The sequence below is a fragment of the Kogia breviceps genome, chromosome 3 (assembly GCF_026419965.1).
Source record: "Kogia breviceps isolate mKogBre1 chromosome 3, mKogBre1 haplotype 1, whole genome shotgun sequence".
Classification (NCBI taxonomy): domain Eukaryota; kingdom Metazoa; phylum Chordata; class Mammalia; order Artiodactyla; family Physeteridae; genus Kogia; species Kogia breviceps.
The window spans coordinates 164,613,795-164,635,744 of NC_081312.1; the positions used below are offsets into that span (position 1 = coordinate 164,613,795).

The 21,950-nt window shown below is 41.2% G+C and overlaps 1 long non-coding RNA gene across 1 annotated transcript; it reads left to right on the plus strand.

Moving 5' to 3' along the window:
* Nucleotides 1–37: 37 nt before the first annotated feature.
* LOC136793951 (uncharacterized) lies at nt 38–21,181 on the plus strand. Its single transcript, XR_010840051.1, has 3 exons — nt 38–123; nt 19,517–19,648; nt 21,109–21,181. It is a non-coding gene; the product is annotated as an uncharacterized lncRNA (long non-coding RNA).
* Nucleotides 21,182–21,950: the final 769 nt, after the last annotated feature.

Here is a 21,950-nt window from a genome sequence, read left to right on the forward strand (position 1 = left end):
GCCTCTTTGCCTCCCTTCTCCATCCAGCGCCTGTGGCACCTGCTTCCACCTCCAGGCCCCCGACCCTCTCTTCCTCTCCCGCTTCTTCATGGACTTGCTTCATTCCTGTCTCAGGAGAACACGGTAAGGGCCAGCCTGACCCTCGGTACACAGTCCACCCGTTCACCTGCTATATGTATCCCCCATATATATCACCCTCTCACTGCTAATATATACCACCCCCTCACCTACTGTATGTACCACCACCATTCCCCCACCTGCCAGCCTAAAGGCAACAAGAGACCTTCTGCCTTCTGAGAGAACAGCGCATTCCCTTTGGCATCCAACTCTGATGCTCACAGGCCCAATGAAGGGGTGCTAATTTGTAGTCTAATGCAGAATGGCATTAGCAATGTGGGCCCGTTTTATGTGGCTCTGGCATAAGGGAACAGAAAAGAGGAAGCTAGGATTGGCACCATGTCGTAGTATTTCTGATTTTGGGGTTGTTAATCATGAAAGTTAATGTCATTGTTATCATAGTTACAAACTATCGGTGATGTTTCTGTCCTGTCATAGAATAATTATCTGGCAATCACTCACCCACTGACTGGCCTTTTAGAGTCTGGGCTCCATCTTTGTACCTGGCAGACACACAATGCGCTGGAACTGTTTGTTTCCTCTTCCAAAAGACAAGCACATCAAAGACATTTTTTATGTCTCTGTAAAAATTTCATCTAAATCAATACACTGAGTAATAGAAGTTGGCATCAATCTCAGTGGCCAAGAACAGGGAAATGGTTAACTCAAATGATGGAATGTCCATCCTGTGGAATATTATGCAGCTATTAAATAATAATCACGAGGTCTATGGAAACAGGGAAAATGTTTACAGCATAATCTAAAGGAAAAAGTCAGATCACATGACGTATCGAGAGTATGAGTGTAATTATGTAAAAATACATATGTATGGACATCAGAAGCAGAGAAAAATGAAAACAGTAGGTGTGTTAGCTTATGGTGATATCTCTTTTTAAAATATTTTATTTACTCTTGTTGAAATGCTGATTGTTTAAACAAAGACATTAAGAGAGGGGGAAATGTTGCTATGGTGAAATAAATGAAAGGAAAATCATCGTCATTAGCAGTTGAACATTTAATAGCCTAACCACTGACGAATTTTAAAAAATGCCACCAACACAAAGTGACAGTAGCTGGTCCAGTGGGGTTTCTGCAACAAAAACACTGATAAAGGAGAAGGAAGTCAAAGGATTTTTATTTTTAGTTCTTTACTAACAGTGAGTTACAGATGTATCCCAGGTGCACTTAGAAACTTTGCAGCATACAAAGCCTGCCTACGCCCCTCCTCGTTTTAAAACTAAGGAGGAGAGCCCCAAATCTGGAAACAAGTTTTGCCTATTCGCCCCCCCCCCCCCCCCCCGCCACCTCCTCGCCGCCAAAGGGAAATACCTACTGGTGAACTGAAAGTTGAATTTGGACAAAGCCGGGTTATTTGAAAGGAAACAATAACAGCTACTGTTATTTCCATCAATCCTCCAACAGGACTGGGACCCATTTTGTCTTTCTACCATCCCTCTCCTACTGGACTCTATTTTTGACCTTATATCTGCTCTTTGTCCCAATTTGTCCCAACTGGTTTCAGCAGAGGTCAAACAGTCAGGAGAAGAGTTTTATTTTCTTCATCTGGTAGGACTCTCCGATTCAACTCTAGGCTGTGGTGCTAGTGCGTTGTTACATTGTTTTGTGGCCCCTTTGACCAAATGGATCCCACTTTCCCTGAGGGCAAGCATCTTCCACAACTTGTAACACTGTGCTGAGGGTATAGTTAGCATTTAAGAAGCATTCCATGAATGGAATTAGGAGACTGGAGGTCTGGAGTGTCCCCCACCCCTGCCGCTGAGCTGGCTGTGCTGGGGCAGAGGAGGCCTGGACTGTATTCACTTTCTAGCTATGTGACTTGAGAGAGTTTCTAAACTTCCCAGTATTTGCAGACTGTAATAGCCTAGGCTTCTGTGTGATGTCAGAGCATCTGCACAACCAGATAGGGATGGTCTTTAAAAACTAGGTAGTGTGATACAAATAAAACCCAGTGGGACTTCCCTGGCAGTCCAGTGTTTAAGACTTTACCTTCCAATGCAGGGGTTGCAGGTTAGATCCCTGGTCGGGGAGCTAAGATCCCACATGCCTCGCTGCCAAAAAAACCAAAATAACCCTGTGAAAGGTTTACAAAACTCTTGATAAGCATAGATGATGATTTATATTGACCTTATAAATATGGATAAAAAAAATTAACTGTCCTCTCCCAAAAGGGGCTGAGGTATCCCCACGCATGTGTCCTTTGATGCCAGGAGTTGCAGACTTTGCAGTTTGAGACCACAAAGCTCCTAGAACCTCAAAGGCAAAACCCTATCCTGACTTTTCCAAGGAGACATGTCAGGGGCTTACCAGGCCCACACTCCAGTTAAGCACAAATCTCCAGCCAGGACCCAGGTGATCATTGGCAGAATCTGGGTCCAGGGCTCAGCAGCAAGGGCTTCACAGTGCAAGAACGAAGAGGAGCTGCCAGTCAGAGAGGCCCCCGTGCCGTCTCTTGCCAGGAAATGGCTACCCTGTGTAACTGAAGGATGGGCCAGGGATTCCAAAATTTTAGAATCAGACTCATTAGAGTTAGGGGCTTTCCCCTGGTCCCCCACTTGAGACCACCAGTTGATGAGCCCAGCTAGCGTAGCCAGGGCAGAGACTGAAGAGGGAAGGCAGGCTGTCCATTTGGTTTCTTTTCTTCTCCCTTGAATTTACCACCGATGGTCACCCCCTGGTCCCTCTATCCAGCTGCTCTGAGATTCAAGCCCTTCCTCCGGCCCCCACCTCAGTCCCTCCCTGGTCTGTGCTCCTTTCTGAGGGTTTGCAAGGCCATTGTTCTCTTCTAGGCCAGCTCTTTCTCACCTCCTTGGTCTCACCTTTTTATCTACTTACATGGCCTTGTGTTTCTCCTGGACCCCTGACAACTTTGCATAATCCTGACAGTTTCTTACAACTTGTCTTTTTTTTTTTTTTTTTTTTTTTTTAATCAAAAAGACTGGGGAGGAAATGGATTCCTTTTGGCTTTGGCTCCACGGTTTCTCAGGAGCCCTTGGTATCCTGGGAGTCTAGTTATACCCACTGTTCACCTAGTTTACAGACAGTGAGTTTTACCCAGACAGAAGATTTGTGAAACTGGAAGCAGAGAATACAGTTTTCCAGTTTCTTCTGATTGATGATTTGCTGAATTTATCAACTATTCACAAAGTGTAACACATCATATTTTATTTTAATTATCTGCTTAGAGCTTTGAGACCCTAATTAGACTTGATTTGCTCATGGGCAAGGATTGTCTCATGGTCATTTTTATATTCCCAGTCTGCCTGGAATAGAGTCGACATGCAGTGTGTTTGATGGATGGTTGAAAGAATGTGTTTCTGTCTTTATGATGCCCTGTGCTAGCTGTGTTATAACAGGGGTTTTAGACACCGTCCACAACCTGGAAGAATTTACCATTTAGATATGAAGGTGGAACTAACAGACAACATAATTTGAGCTCAGTGGTGAGATGCCAAGTGGAGAGGAGGGTGAGATTGTGATTGTGGTGTGGTCTAGAATAATCAGAAAAGGCTTCGCAGGACATGGAAGCAACCTAAGTGTCCATCAACAGATGAATGGATAAGGAAGATGTGGCACATATATACAATGGAATATTACTCAGCCATAAAAAGAAATGAAACTGAGTTATTTGTAATGAGGTGGATAGACCTGGAATCTGTCATACAGAGTGAAGTAAGTTAGAAGGATAAAAACAAATACCGTATGCTAACACATATATATGGAATCTAAAAAAAAAAAAAAAATGTCATGAAGAGATTAGTGGTAGGATGGGAATAAAACACAGACCTACTAGAGCATGGACTTGAGGATATGGGGAGGGAAGGGTAAGCTGTGACGATGTGAGAGAGTGGCAGGGACATATACACACTACCAAATGTAAATTAGATAGCTAGTGGGAAGCTACCGCATAGCACAGGGAGTTCACCTCTGTACTTAGTGACCACCTAGAGGGGTGGGATAGGGAGGGTGGGAGGGGGGGTGACAAAAGAGGGAAGAGTTATGGGAACATATGTATATGTATAACTGATTCACTTTGTTGTAAAAGAGAAACTAACACACTATTGTAAAACAGTTATACTCAAATAAAGATGTTAAAAAAAAAAAAAAAGAAAGAAAAGGCTTCGGGGAGAAAGTGGAAATTATTCTTTGCATGAATCAGATTTGAAAGCCAGGTGGAGAAGACAGGGCATTAAGGAGACAAGGGAAGGAGAAGGTGCAAGAGTGGAAAAGGCTTTGACATAGGGGAAAAGAACACAGAATGCTGGGGGAAAGGTCCAAGTTTGGAGAGTTACCTATAGAATGTTCCTGAGCTAACAGGAGGGAAAGGAGATCGCAGTAGTCCCCAAGGGCAAACCTTCAGACCAGTGCAGGCTCGTGACAACGTTTTCTCCAGCCCCTTGCAAAAGGAGATAAATAAGTGGAGGCATTGTGGTATATTTTTTTCATTGAGCTAATTTTTTTTAAAGAACTGTCCTTGACTTCAAGGTGTTTGTCACTCCTATTAGTGATAGTGTCTCACTGGGGGTCCTTGGGGTGGGAGGGTGAGAAGAGTATGTCCCCGGGGGTGGTGCAGTGGAGGAGGTGGTGAACCAGAGCCTCAGGAAGGCGTTGGGAAAAATGCCATTTCGGAAATCTCCCAGATGATTCTGAAACCCCGCCCACACCCTCCACAAACGGTACCGTATACCTAGATGTTATAAAAATGATTACTGTTTCAGTGACTGATGTTTGCTGCCATTATTAATACTATACAGTGAGTAGTTAAATATATATTTTTTTACTTTTTCAAATAAACCTTTCATGTTAATGAAACTTTAAAAAATACATTTTTACTTGATAAACATGTGGTCTAACCTCATGTAAGGAAAAAGTACAATTGCAAATCAAATAAACTTGACATTTCAGTACAGCCACGTAAAACTGAGCAACCAGTTGTAAATCAAGTAACTTGTTCTTAGTAAACCATTAAAGTTAAATTAAATGGCTCATTGCCACATGCTGTATTGATAGGTTATGTTGTTTAGGAATCTGACAGAGACATTTACACAGCCTCCAAAGCTCTCAGTGTAAATCAGGCTCAATAAACATTTCATGTGATGTGTTAGGCATTTGAAAGAGCACACATACTTTTTAAAAAATTTATTTTATTGAAGTATAGTTGATTTACAATGTGTTAATTTCTACTGTACAGCAAAGTGAGTCATATATATATATATATACATTCTTTTTCATATTCTTTTCCATTATGGTTTATCACAGGATATTGAATATAGTTCCCTGTGCTATACAGTAGGACCTCGTTGTTTATCCATTCTATATGTGATAGTTTGCATCTGCTAATCCCAAACTCCTAATCCACCCCTCCCCCACCGAACCCCTCCTTGGCAATGACAAGTCTTGAGAAGAACACTCATGCTTTTTAATGACACCCATGCTGTGGACTCCCCACCTAGGATTCATCTGGGCTAAGTGACTGTGATGCCAGTCTATAGTTACATATATGTAGAACTCTCTATAGACTTATGTGGTAGGCCCACTAATGAAAAGCCAAAGAAATGTAACCTTCTGGCAGCAATCTCTACCAGATCTGGACATCCATCTACTCTTTGCCCCATCAATCCCCTTTGGGGGATTTATCATGCAAATAAAACTGATCACATATAAAATGGTGTAGGTACAAGGTTATTCATCACAGCATTGTTTTTAATGCCCAGAAATTGGAAGGAATCCAAACGTTCATTAACAGGAGTCTGGTTAAATATAACATAATATCATGAAGCTGGAAGAAAGGATGAGGCAGCTTTCTCTGTGTTGCTATAGAAAGATACCCAATATATTTTAAAATTAAGAAAAAAGAGCAAGTGTAGTGTGTGCCCTCTTTAGTGTTAGAAAGGAAGAAGCTAAGAAAGCATATTCATAATCCCTTGTATTTGCATAGAGAAATTCTAGGAAACATAAACATAGAAGAAGCGTGTTTGGGGAAGGCAGAATGGTGAGAGGGTGGGAACAGGTCAGAATCCAGGAGAGGAAGGGAGGAATTTTGTTTTTACACATAATATTTGATTTTTTAACTTTTGAACACTGTGAATGTATTACCTGTTCGGGCTTAATTAATCAATTAATTTAAAATTGTGGCTGCAACAAAAACAACAATAATAATGGAAAAGCTGACTCCTGAGGGTTTTCTCACATCAGACTTGGTCTCATTGGGTTAATGCTAACCTCAGTAGCATGCATAGGAGGGACCAGTATGCCCCAAAACACAGACACACATACACACACACACACCCCATACTCAATGACTTCTGGTTTCCTATGCACTCTCTTGTTCTGTCTTTCTTCCTTGCTTTGCATGGATTCATCTCTTTGCTGGAATGCATTCCACTGACTCATCAGGTTGGTGAGTGCTATTCATGCCTCTAGTAGAGACCTCATCTCTTTGTTTACACGTCTGTTTTTCTTACTAAACCAAGACCCAACGGAGGGCAGGCTCTGTGTTCTGTTCATCTTTGTATGCTTCGTCAGCCCCCAGCATGTCCTCCAAGGTTGAGAAATATTTATTGACTCAGTAAGGAAGACTCAGAATGGCCTGCTCTTCACGGTGTGCCTTTCATTGGGAATTTCTACCACACCAGCCTGCATGGCCATAAGACCTTAGACAAAGTGTTCACCTCTCTGGGGGTGAATATTTTCCAAGAAAAAGCAGAATATTGACTTTCAATGGCTGACAATGTTTTTAGCCCACAATTATCTCTCTTTATTATTTATTCATCTTTGTGAGAGTTATAATTAAAAGAACAGGGGAAAGACAACTTAATTTGACCCTCAATATAACATTCTATCCTATATTTAATCTTCGCTGAGAGGATTAGATCCTGATAGGCTTGAGTTCTCATGGTGAGAGAAGCAAGTTCTAATCTGTCACTGTCCCCACTTCTACCTCTATTTTTCTATGCTGGAGACCCTTGCCGCTTCAAGGATCCCCCCCAAAAATCTGCTCTCAGAAATTGCTATCATCTTTCTCCAAACATATGGACTAAAATCACCTTCCCTTTAAAAATTTTAAGGATTATATGTAGTAATATATTTTTATTATTCCCAAGGTCATCAGAAGGCACAACTAGCATGAATTTGGCCTTATTTCCTGAAATGCACACACACGCAAAATATCAAAGCCTGTTCCTCACTCTTCAGCATTAGCTGTAGATGGCTGTCTTTACTTTTCTGCATCTGTGTTAAAGAGTAATTCAAAACCAGGCAAATCATTCTGAAGAAATATTTGTTCATTGAGCAATGGTTTTTCTCTGTAGAAGTGCTCACTAAACACTGAACAAGCTCAGTGCAAAGTTAGGAATTAATCTTATCTTTTGGAAGGATGCCTAGGGCCCCGAGACGTGTCCTGGTTTTCTGGGATTTAACCAGAGACCACAGAAGACTTGAAATAGCACAGATGCTTTGCTGATGCTACAACAGGGACGGAGGATCAGTTCAACCTGCCTCAGTGCCCAATGTGAATGCCCCACCAGGCTTTTTCTTTCTCTCTGAGGCACTGAAGATGGACAAGCCAGCAAAACTTGGAGTTCATCCACAGTGTGAGTTTTCTCCCTGATGACCTGCTGGATCCTTTCCAGACAGATGTTGGGAGATGTCCAGGGAACTTCACTAAAAGCCACAGGTGTGTCTTTGGAAGGGTTTTGACTAAAGCAAAACATTGTTGGGTTTGTGGTTGATGCCAAGAGATAGATAGCACTCTCTGAAATCAAGACTTAACAACAGAGCTGTCATCGAGTTTTTTCTCTGGTGCTCACAGGCTTTCTGCCCGGCTGGTGAAGGAGAAATTCTCTTGTCTCTGTAACACATGCAGCAGGTTTGAATCTCACGGGTGCAGACTCACTGAACCAAAATATGTAATCCTTTTCCCCCTGTATCTCAAGGTTTTCTCCATACTGAGTTCCCATCCTCCTGTGTATAACGAACTTTACTCTTGCCTATTCATGATAAACCATCCATATCGGTCTTTTAAAAATCAAATTACTGTTTTCTTAGTCAATTTAGGGTTCTTTGCCTTCCTTCCTCTCCATTGGATGGGTCCTAAGTTCCTTCAAGTCATTAGGGAAAGGATTGGGGGTATAAGGAAGGGTCCACTGGTCCTCAGTCATCACCTGTGTTAAAGACTGAATGTTTGTGTCCACCTAAAATTCGTATGTTGGAGCCCTAACCCCCAATGTGATGGTATTTGGAGGTGGGGCCTTTGGGAGGTGATTAGAGTGAGATGAGGTCGTAAGGGTGGGGTCTTCTCCTTATAAGAAGAGGAGGAGATACCAGAGCTGTCTCTCTCTCCACCCTATGAGGACACAGTGAGAAGGCGGCTGTCTTCAAGCCAGAAAGAGAGCTCTCACCAGGAACCGAATCCGCTGGCATCTTGATCTTGGACTTCCAGCCTTCAGAACTTGAGAAATAAGTGTCTGTTGTTTAAGCCCCCAGTCTGTGGAATTTTGTTACAGCAGCTCACACCCATTAATGTTGGCACGTGCAGCATCCCATCTGGTTGCCAGGGTTTAGGGATGCAGGGAAGGGCTGAGCGATGGAGGGATTGGGTGTAACTATAAAGGAGTAACAATTCAAGGGACATCTTTGTGGTGATAAAACTATCCTGTATCGACAGTGGTGGTCGTTGCACACATCTACATGCGTGATATAATTGCAGAGAACTAACCCCCCTACACATACACACACACACACACACACACACACACACACACACACACAAAAGTGCATATAAAGCTGGTGAAATCTAAGTCTGTGGATTGGACCAATGACTGTTTCCCTGATTTTGATCTTGTGCTATAATTATGTGAGATGTTACCAACAGGGAAGTCGAGTTAAAGGTATGTGGGACTCCACTCCCAGGGTACCTGCCTTAGGGTACTGGCATATAGAAAGTATTCAGTAAATGTGCGTTGCTCAACTGGCTGATTAGTTTACAGTAAGTATTATCCACATCTTCTGTTTTCTAAGTGCAGCTCCTGAATAAGACTTAGAAGTGAATCTCTCTTGGGTATTCATGAGTTTTATGTGTTGTATGTCAAGATCAATAATTTTAATACGTGACGATGCCAGCGTTTTTGGAGGGAACGCTGCATGGTGGACTGGTGATATTAGGCGTGTGCTTATGCAGTGCCACTACAGTAGAGCTCCTATGATTATTCTAGAATGACACAGGAGTTCGTTTCCACCCGCTGCCTCGTCAGTGTTTTACTGTTCTTGGTCCCCATTTTGCCCAAGGGCCTGTGGATCACCTCAAAATAGGTGAGCACCTTGCGCCATCTAGTGGAGACACATATAAAAACACTTCCAGTTATTTACTGGCTGAGATTTGCAGATCCACACCTTCCAAAAGCCACTTTGGTTGGACTTAGGAATCGCGGTAAAAACAGAAACTTCGGATAAAACTAAAATCTTTTCCCCAGTAAGCAGGAGCTCTAAAATCATTCTTCCAGACTCTTCCAGACTGTTCTTCCCGATTTCACACAGCAGCTTCCTACTGAAAACACCCCCTATGTGTCCTAGAAGAGATCACTTTGCTGATCATTTGACCCCAAAGATTTCTTTCCTTCACAGTGTGGTGAAGGGGCTCCTGGAAAAGCCAGCAGTGCTGCTGGGTGCCCAAGGGCAGGCTGCAGGGTGTGATGGGAAGTGCAAATTTCTGATTCCTGGTCACCCCTTGTCAGCTACTCACCTTTGCTGATTGAATGTGCTGTTCCATGCTTGATGGGAAGTTCAAGGACCTCCCCAGATTTCTGCAAATTCTGGGCCTTATTCTCAGGGTAGTATCTACTTTTCATCCTGCTGAACCCCCAGTCTCAGTTCTAGCTTTCCTCTGCTGGTAGACATTATTCTATGCCAAAACCCAACTTCCTTCTACTTCCAGGCATAAAGAAAGACTACAATTCCCTGCCCCACTGAAATTAAGCCTAGCCATGTGCCTTCCTCGGGCCAGTGAACTATGGATGGAAATGACGTGTGTAACTTCCAGATAGAAACATCTAAACAATGTACTCCTCCTCACTTTTTCATTCTCCCTACCATTCCTCTTTCAGCCAGTTTGTCTAAGTGAGGCAACAGGGAGCAGAGCCCTCTGCTTACCTGCAATGTACAGGTAGTGAGTGTATCCATGAAGCAGGCAAGATTTTGTTGCTTTAAGCTAGGGAGATTTGGGGCTTGTTTGTTACCAAAACATAGCCTAGCCTATACTGACTAATACACTCCCCAAAGCAATTCTCTCTTTCTCGCTCTCTTTCTCTCTCTCTCTCCTTCTCTTCTGTACTGATCTATTCATGGACTATGTCTCCCTCTCTTTTTAAAAATTCACCAAAATGCCACTTATTAAAACCTTCCATGAGTATAGGGAACTTTTAAAAATAAAGCATTATATATTCTTGTTATTAAGGATTCTGTGTCCACTCTGCGGTGACCTAAATGGGAAGGAAATCCAAAAAAGAGGGGAGATATGTATACGTATAGCTGATTCATTTTGCTGTACAGGAGAAACTAACACAACATTGTAAAGCAGCTATACTCCAGTAAAAATTAATTTTTAAAAAGGAATCAGGAAAAATTTTTTTAAAAAAGATTCTGTGTCCACACTCCCATCACTAGAACCATCCTTCCACCTCCTTTTTCTCTTCTCCCCTCAACTTGTGCTGCACACACAGCACTTCAGCACTTCAGTGTCTGTCTCCTTCTAAACCAATGGTTCTCAACTCTGGCAGATCCAGTATTCTGTCCTTTATAATAAACATTTTTTTCTTTTTTTTTTTTTTGCGGTATGCGGGCCCCTCACTGTTGTGGCCTCTCCCTTTGCGGAGCACAGGCTCCGGATGCGCAGGCTCAGTGGCCATGGCTCACAGGCCCAGCTGCTCCGTGGCATGTGGGATCTTCCCAGACCAGGGCACGAACCCACGTCCCCTGCATTGGCAGGCGGATTCTCAACCACTGCGCCACCAGGGAAGCCCTATAATAAACATTTTTAACACTCCCTTTACTATCTTGAAATAAAATTCATACCTAATATAGCTTACCTACACACATGATTTTAAAAATTCAATATAAACTCTTCCCTGTAATAGAAGGGAGAAATAATCCATAATGAAATATGATTTGCAGTAAGTTCATGCTCAGAACCAACCACAGGAGAAGATGTGAGGAAGGAGTCAGATGCTTGCATGCATATGGCTCACTGTGACCTTCACGCTATGGAGTCAGGCTGATAAAGATACAGATTCTGGGAGATGGAACAGTACCTTTCTTCCTGTTAGTAATGCAATTGACGTGGAGTGCCATGTGCAGGACAGGCTCTTGGTGCTCCAGCCAGGCATCAGGGCTGTGCCACTGAGGTGGGAAAGCCAAGTTCAGGACACTGGTCCACAAGAGACCTCCCAGCTCCACGTAATATCAAACAGTGAAAATCTCCCAGAGAGCTCCATCTCAATGCCAAGACCCAGGTCCATTCAACGACCAGCAAGCTACAGTGCAGGATACCCTATGCCAAACAACTAGCAAGACAGGAACACAACCCCATCCATTAGCACAGAGGCTGCCTAAAATCATAATAAGGCCACAGACACCCCAAAACACATGACCAGACGTGGACCTGCCCACCAGAAAGACAAGATCCAGCCTCATCCACCAGAACACAGGCACGAGTCCCCTTCACCAGGAAGCCTACACAACCCACTGAACCAATCTTAGCCACTGGGGACAGACACCAAAAACAGTGGAAACTATGAACCTGCAGCCTGCAAAAAGGAGACCCCCAAACACAGTAAGTTAAGCAAAATGAGAAGACAGAGAAACACGCAGCAGATGAAGGAGCAAGGCAAAAACCCACCAGACCTAACAAAGGAAGAGAAAATAGGCAGTCTACCTGAAAAAGAATTCAGCATAATGATAGTAAAGATGATCCAAAATCTTGGAAATAGAATGGAGAAAATACAAGAAACGTTTAACAAGGACCTAGAAGAACTAAAGTGCAAACAAACAGTGAAGAACAACACAATAAATGTAATTAAAAATTCTCTAGAACGGATCAATAGCAGAAAAACTGAGGCAGAAGAACGGATAAGTGACCTGGAAGATAAAATAGTGGAAATAACTACTGCAGAGCAGAATAAAGAAAAAAGAATGAAAAGAATTGAGGACAGTCTCAGAGACCTCTGGGACAACATTAAACACACCAACATTCGAATTATAGGGGTCCCAGAAGAAGAAGAGAAAAAGAAAGGGACTGAGAAAATATTTGAAGAGATTGTAGTTGAAAACTTCCCTAATATGGGAAAGGAAATAGTTAAGTTCAGGAAGCACAGAAAGTCCCATACAGGATAAATCCAAGGAGAAACATGCCAAGACACATATTAATCAAACTATCAAAAATTAAATACAAAGAACAAATATTAAAAGTAGCAAGGGAAAAACAACAAGTAACACATAAGGCAATCCATATAAGGTTAACAGCTGATCTTTCAGCAGAAACTCTGCAAGCCAGAAGGGAGTGGCAGGACCTATTTAAAGTGATGAAAGAAAAACCTACAACCAAGATGACTCTACCCAGCAAGTATCTCATTCAGATTCGAAGGAGAAATTAAAACCTTTACAGACAAGCAAAAGCTAAGAGAATTCAGCACCACCAAACCAGCTTTACAACAAACGCTAAAGGAACTTCTCTAGGCAGGAAACACAAGAGAAGGAAAAGACCTACAAATACAAACCCAAAACAATTAAGAAAATGGTAATAGGAACATACATATCGATAATTACCTTAAATGTAAATGAATTAAATGCTCCAACCAAAAGACATAGACTGGCTGAATGGATACAAAAACAAGACCCATATATATGCTGTCTACAAGAGACCCACTTCAGACATAGGGACACATACAGACTGATAGAGAGGGGATGGACAAAGATATTACACGCAAATGGAAATCAAAAGAAAGCTGGAGTATCAATTCTCATATCAGACAAAATAGATTTTAAAATAAAGACTATTACAAGAGACAAAGAAGGATACTACATAATGATCAAGGGATCAATCCAAGAAGAACATATTCAATTGTAGATATTTATGCACTCAACATAGGAGCACCTCAATACTTAAGGCAAATGCTAACAGCCATAAAAGGGGAAATTGACAGTAACACAATCATAGTAGGGGACTTTAACACCCCACCTTCACCAATGCACAGATCATCCAAAATGAAAATAAATACGGAAACACAAGCTTTAAATGATACATTAAACAAGATGGACTTAATTGATATATATAGGACATTCCATCCAAAAACAACAGAATACATTTTCTTCTCAAGTGCTCATGGAACATTCTCCAGGATAGATCATATCTTGTGTCACAAATCAAGGCTTGGTAAATTTAAGAAGACTGAATTCGTATCAAGTATCTTTTCTGACCACAACGCTATGAGACTAGATATCAATTATGGGAAAAAAATCTGTGAAAAATACAAACACATGGAGGCTAAACAGTAAGCTACTAAATAATCAAGAGATCACTGAAGAAATCAAAGAGGAAATTAAAAAATACCTAGAAGCAAATGACAATGAAAGCATGAGGACCCAAAACCTATGGAATGCAGCAACAGCAGTTCTAACAGGGAAGCTTATGGCAATACAATCCTACCTCAAGAAACAAGAAAAATCTCAAATAAGCTAACCTTACACCTAAAGCAATTAGAGAAAGAAGAACAAAAAAAACCAAAGTTAGCAGAAGGAAAGAAATCATAAAGATCAGATCTGAAATAAATGAAAAAGAATTGAAGGAAACAATAGCTAAGATCAGTAAAACTAAAAGCTGGTTCGTGGAGAAGATAAACAAAATTGATAAACCATTAGCCAGACTTATCAAGAAAAAAAGGGAGAAGACTCAGATCAATAGAATTAGAAATGAAAAAGGAGAAGTAACAACTGACACTGCAGAAATACAAAGGATCATGAGAGATTACTACAAGGAACTATATGCCAATAAAATGGACAACCTGGAAGAAATAGACGAATTCTTAGAAATGCACAACCTTCCAAGACTGAACCAGGAAGAAATAGAAAATATGAACAGACCAATCGCAAGCACTGAAATTGAAACTGTGATTAAAAATCTTCCAACAAACAACAGCCCAGGACCAGATGGCTTCACAGGCAAATTCTATCAAACATTTAGAGGAGCACTAACACCTATCCTTCTGAAAATCTTCCAAAATATAGCAGAGGGTGGAACACTCCCAGACTCATTCTACAAGGCCACCATTACTCTGATACCAAAACCAGACGAAGATGTCACAAAGAAAGAAAACTACAGGCCAATATCACTGATGAACATAGATGCAAAAATCCTCAACAAAATACTAGCAAACAGAATCCAACAGCACATTAAAAGGATCATGCACTATGATCAAGTGGGGGTTTATCCCAGGAATGCAAGGATTCTTCAATATACGCATCAATCAACATGATACACCATATTAACAAACTGAAGGAGAAAAACCATATGATCATCTCAATAGATGCAGAGAAAGCTTTTGACAAAATTCAACACCCATTTATGATAAAAACCCTGCAGAAAGTAGGCATAGAGGGAACTTTCCTCAATATAATAAAGGCAATATATGACAAACCCACAGCCAGCATTGTTCTCAATGGAGAAAAACTGAAACCATTTCCACTAAGATCAGGAACAAGACAAGGTTGCCCACTCTCACCACTCTTATTCAACATAGTTTTGGAAGTTCTAGCCACAGCAATCAGAGAAAATAAAGAAATAAAAGGAATCCAAATAGGAAAAGAAGAAGTAAAGCTGTCACTGTTTGCAGATGACATGATACTATACATAGAGAATACTAAGGATGCTACCAGAAAACTACTAGAACTAATCAATGAATTTGGTAAAGTAGCAGGATACAATATTAATGCACAGAAATCTCTGGCATTCTTATACACTAGTGATGAAAAATCTGAGAGGGAAATTAAGAAAACACTCCCATTTACCATTGCAACAAAAAGAATAAAATATCTAGGAATAAACCTACCTAAGGAGACAAAAGACTTGTATGCAGAAAACTATAAGACACTGATGAAAGAAATTAAAGATGATACAAATAGGTGGAGAAATATACCATGTTCTTGGATTGGAAGAATCAACATAGTGAAAATGACTCTATTACCCAAAGCAATCTACAGATTCAATGCAATCCCTATCGAATTACCACTGGCATTTTTTACAGAACTAGAACAAAGAATTTCACAATTTGTATGGAAACACAAAAGACCCCGAATAGCCAAAGCAATCTTGAGAACGAAAAATGGAGCTGGAGGAATCAGGCTCCCTGACTTCAGACTATACTACAAGTCCACAGTAATCAAGACAGTATGGTACTGGCACAAAAACAGAAATATAGATCAATGGAACAGGATAGAAAGCCCAGAGATAAACCCGCACACATATGGTCACCTTATCTTTGATAAAGGAGGGAAGGAAACACAGTGGAGAAAAGACAGCCTCTTCAATAAGTGGTGCTGGGAAAACTGGACAGCTACCTGTAGAAGTATGAAATTAGAACACTCCCTAACACCATACACAAAAATAAACTCAAAATGGGTTAAAGACCTAAATGTAAGGCCAGACACTATCAAACTCTTAGAGGAAAACATAGGCAGAACACTCTATGACATCAATCACAGCAAGATCCTTTTTGACCCATCTCCTAGAGAAATGGAAATAAAAACAAAAATAAACAAATGGGATCTCATGAAACTTAAAAGCTTTTGCACAGCAAAGGATACCATAAACAAGACCCAAAGACAACCCTCAGAATGGGAGAAAATATTTGCAAATGAAGCAACTGATAAAGGATTAATCTCCAAAATTTATAAGCAACTCATGCAGCTCAATAACAAAAAAACAAACAACCCAATCCAAAAATGGGCAGAAGAACTAAATAGACATTTCTCCAAAGAAGATATACAGATTGCTAACAAACACATGAAAGAATGCTCAACATCATTAATCATTAGAGAAATGCAAATCAAAACTACAATGAGATATCATCTCACACCGGTCAGATTGGCCATCATCAAAAACTCTAGAAACAATAAATGCTGGAGAGGGTGTGGAGAAAAGGGAACCCTCTTGCACTGCTGGTGGGAATGTAAATTGATACAGCCGCTATGGAGAACAGTATGGAGGTTCCTTAAAAAACTACAAATAGAACTACCATACGACCCAGCAATCCCACTACTGGGAATATACCCTGAGAAAACTATAATTCAGAAAGACTCATGTACCAAAATGTTCATTGCAGCTCTATTTACAATAGCCAGGACATGGAAGCAACCTAAGTGTCCATCAACAGATGAATGGATAAAGAAGATGTGGCACATATATACAATGGAATATTACTCAGCCATAAAAAGAAATGAAACTGAGTTATTTATAATGAGGTGGATGGACCTGGAGTCTGTCATACAGAGTGAAGTAAGTCAGAAGGAGAAAAACAAATACCGTATGCTAACACATATATATGGACTCTAAGGGAAAAAAATGTCATGAGGAGGTTAGTGGTAGGACGGGAATAAAACACAGACTTACTCGAGCATGGACTTGAGGATATGGGGAGGGGGAGGGGTGGGCTGTGACGAAGTGGGGGAGTGGCAGGGACATATATACACTATCAAATGTAAATTAGATAGCTGGTGGGAAGCTGCTGCATAGCACAGGGAGATCACCTCTGTGCTTTGTGACCGCCTGGGGGGGTGGGATAGGGAGGGTGGGAGAGAGGGTGATGCAAGAGGGAGGAGATGTGGGAGCATGTGTGTATGTATAACTGATTTAGTTTGTTGTAGAGGAAAAACTAACACACTATTGTAAAACAATTATACTCCAATAAAGATGTTAAAAAAAAAAAAAAAAAAAAACTACAATGAGATATCATCTCACACCGGTCAGATTGGCCATCATCAAAAACTCTAGAAACAATAAATGCTGGAGAGGGTGTGGAGAAAAGGGAACCCTCTTGCACTGATGGTGGGAATGTAAATTGATACAGCCACTATGGAGAACAGTATGGAGGTTCCTTAAAAAACTACAAATAGGGGCTTCCCTGGTGGCGCAGTGGTTGAGAGTCCGTCTGCTGATGCAGGGGACGCAGGTTCGTGCCCCTGTCCGGGAAGATCCCACATGCCCTGGAGCGGCTGGGCCCGTGAGCCATGGCCGCTGAGCCTGCGCGTCCAGAGACTGTGCTCTGCAATGGGAGAGGCCACACAACAGTGAGAGGCCCACGTACCGCAAAAAAAAAAAAAAAAAACTACAAATAGAACTACCATACGACCCAGCAATCCCACTACTGGGCATATACCCTGAGCAAACCATAATTCAAAAAGACTCATGTACCAAAATGTTCATTGCAGCTCTATTTACAATAGCCAGGACATGGAAGCAACCTAAGTGTCCATCAACAGATGAATGGATAAGGAAGATGTGGCACATATATACAATGGAATATTACTCAGCCATAAAAAGAAATGAAACTGAGTTATTTGTAATGAGGTGGATAGACCTGGAATCTGTCATACAGAGTGAAGTCAGTCAGAAGGATAAAAACAAATACCGTATGCTAACACATATATATGGAATCTAAAAAAAAAAAAATGCCATGAAGAGATTAGTGGTAGGATGGGAATAAAACACAGACCTACTAGAGCATGGACTTGAGGATATGGGGAGGGGGAAGGGTAAGCTGTGACGATGTGAGAGAGTGGCAGGGACATATACACACTACCAAATGTAAATTAGATAGCTAGTGGGAAGCTGCAGCATAGCACAGGGAGTTCACCTCTGTGCTTCGTGACCACCTAGAGGGGTGGGATAGGGAGGGTGCGAGGGAGGGTGACACAAGAGGGAAGAGTTATGGGAACATATGTATATGTATAACTGATTCACTTTGTTGTAAAGGAGAAACTAACACACTATTGTAAAACAGTTATACTCAAATAAAGATGCTTAAAAAATAATAAAAAAAAAGAACGAGGAATAGAAAGCCATAATTCGAAAACATCATATGCACCCCAATGTTCATTGCAGCACTATTTACAATAGCCAAGACATGGAAGCAACCTAAATGTCCATCAACAGATGAATAGATAAAGAAAATGTGGTACATATATACAATGGACTATTACTCAGCCATAAAAATAGAATGAACTAGGACTTCCCTGGTGGCGCAGTGGTTAAGAATCCGCCTGCCAATGCCTGGGACAAGGATTCGAGCCCTGGTCTGGGAAGATCTCACATGCCTCGGAGCAACTAAGCTCGCGAACCACAACTACTGAACCCACGTGCCACAACTACTGAAGCCCACATGCCTAAAGCCCGTGCTCTGCAACAAGAGAAGCCACCGCAGTGAGAAGCCCATGCACCACAACAGAGAATAGCCCTTGCTCGCCACCAACTAGAGAAAGCCTGCGCACAGCAACAAAGACCCAACACAGCCAAAATTTTTTTTAAAAAAGAGAGAAAATGAAATAATGCCATTTGCAGCAACATGATGGACGTAGAGATTATCATACGAAATGAAGTAAGTCAGACAAAGACAAATATCATATGATATCACTTATATATGGAATATTAAAAAAATGATATAAGCGAACTTATTTACAAAACAGAAACAGACTCACAGACTTAGAAAACAAACTTATGGTTACCAAAGGGGAAAGGTGGTGGGGGAGAGATAAATTAGGAGTTTGGGATTAACATATACACACTACTATATAGAAAATAGATAATCAACAAGGACCTATTGTATAGCACTGGGAACTCTGCTCAGTACTCTGTAATAACCTATATGGGAAGAGCATCTGAATCTGTATATATACATATATATGTATATGTATATATATATATGACTGAATCACTTTGCTGTACACCTGAAACTAACACAACATTGTAAATCAACTATCCTCCAATATAAAATAAACAATTTCTAAAAAAAAATAAACGGGCTTCCCTGGTGGCACAGCGGTTGGGAGTCCACCTGCTGATGTAGGGGACACGGTTTTGTGCCCCGGTCTGGGAGGATCCCACATACCGTGGAGCGGTTGGGCCTGTGAGCCACGGCCACTGAGCCTGCGTGTCCGGAGCCTGTGCTCCGCAACGGGAGAGGCCACAACAGTGAGAGGCCCGCGTACCACACACAAAAAAGAATGAACAAGGAAATCAGCCCCCCACACTCTAACTTGGTGTTTTTGACTCATGTAACCTCTACCCAATGTCTAACATTTTTCTTCTGAAATCTCTTTGTGTTCCGGTCCCAAATTATAGCAGCCCACACCTACACCTAAGAGAGAGGAAAGAAGATGTGACAGAATAATGGAATATCATCTTGAGAAATTAAAACAAATAATCTTTGAAGAAACTAAGACAGAACATCTTAACCTGACTGCTAGAAGGAAGGTATGAGAGTTCAAATACGTGTAGACAACAGACCTGTTCCATATCACGCCCCATCTGAACTAGCGAAACAAGCAGGTAAGGGTCAGATACGGCTATTTGTACGTTAGCTCACCTTTGACTTCGGACTTTTAAAAATATACTCTTTCACAATGATAGAACTAGAACTGGATTTTGTAAATGTGCTATAGTTATCGCCGCACTGTTATCTAAGCCACCATGCTTTACACTCAGAGCCACAAATCCCAAGTGTATTGATATTCCTGAGAATTCTCATTGGGCACGAAATGAGTTATTCTTTTATTTAAACATTATGAAGTGTACTGAAATTTTTCTCTCTTAGATTCCTACTGATTCTCACATCTATGAAAGTGAATATTCTGGCAGCATTTGTGGTAGCGATTTCCATGCTATAAATTGGGAGAATGTTAAGAACCAATCGATACTTTCCATTCACCAATGACAGCCGCCCAGGGTCAAGGCTGGTGGAAGGGCCCCAGGTGCAGGACCCCATGACCTGAATACACACTTGCCCTGATAGGGAGCCTGATGCTTCTGGACAACAGGAGAGATCAAACGTGGTGGGTTTTTTCCCAAGACCTTGGAATTTGGAGATAGGCTATCAGCATAAAAAGAGAAGCGTGACCCAGGCTGCCCTTAGCTTGGCTTGTCCTGAGGTCATTTCAAATATCAGATTATAGTCATCAGAGATGAAATGACCAATGGAAGGGGCCAGAATATTGGAAATCATCCTTATATTTGCAAAACATGCCATAAGGTCTTTTTTTTAAATTAGCAGACCAACAAAAATGTTCCACATTATCCTTGCCCACAGCCAACCACCACCAACACACTAGCAATCTCAGAAAACAGCAAAACGTGCTAAGTAACTTTCTTTTAGACCATGTTAATTTTACTTTCTCAACTTCAGTATCCACAGTGTACTATGGAATTTATTTCAACATTAATAACTGTTAAAGATATCCACCGAGAGATTATCTTGGACCTCTTAGTTGAGAAAAAAAAAGTTGTGAATGGTTTTGTTCAAATTTTGGAGGTTCTGTTTGGTACTCAACCCATAAGGTCTTAATTGTCTTTATCTCAGCAGAGAATGCAAAGCTGTGACAAGGTTTTTCCATGAGGGCTAGGCTGAGGCACCCACTGGGCTGGGAACTCCCCCAGCCCGTCCTACACAAGGGAAGGGAGGGGTGTTTTCCCCACTTCCTGTATCCAGAAGATACATTTTCCCAGAAGGTGTAGCGCTGTGCAATTTCAAAGACTGAAGGGAAAACTTAGGCAGAAAAATAGGGACAACTCTCAGTTATATGCCCTTGATTCTGTTTTACATTCCAAGCTGGGTTTCTTTTGCTGTTTAGAACAGTGACAGTAATGATACAAGCACAGAACAGCCACCAGATTTGCGCCAGGCACCTTTCTCATTCTTCACTTACTCTTCCTCACAGCCGCCCTATGACGTGAATGGTATAGCCCCATCTTACAAGTGAAGAAACTGATTTACAGAGAGATAAAGTAACCTGCTACACTCACTAATCTAGTAAGAGGTAGACTCTAGATTTTGAAGATGGTATTGAATATTATGTTCCATTATTGGGAGGTAAATAGCTCGATGTGAACATATTTTGAAAAGGACGATGCATGAAAGGAAAGAATTATTACTCTTGGGCCCAGGTCACCTTCCAACAGTGATTCAAGTCAGTGTTGATACTTAAGGGCCAGTTATATTCAAAGGCACTGTGGTGAGTACTGTCCGCAGTGCTGGGCATATAGTAGGCTGTCTATAAAGAGTGGGTTTTTTAGTTTATTTTATTGAAGTATAGTTGATTTACAATGTTGGGTTAGTTTCTGATGTACAGCAAAGTGATTCAGTTATACATATATGCATTCTTTTTTAAGATATTCTTTTCCATTATGGTTTATCATAGGATGTTGAATATAGTTCCCTGTGCTATACAGTAGGACCTTGTTGTTTATCCATTCTCTATATAATAGTTTGCATCTGCTAATCCCAAACTCCCAATCCTTCCCTCCCCCACCTCCCCCTTGGCAGCCACAAGTCTGTTCTCTATGTCTGTGAGTCTGTTTCTGTTTTGTAGATAAGTTCATTTGTGTCATATTTTAGACTCCACATATAAGTGATATCATATGGTATTTGTCTTCCTCTATAAAGAGCATTGAATGAAGGAGTGTGTGGTCTCTACACTTGAGAAAATGTAGCAAGGCATGGAGGTGTGTGTTGCAATTATGCCCCCAAATGACATGAATGATGAATGTCAGCCAGAGGAAT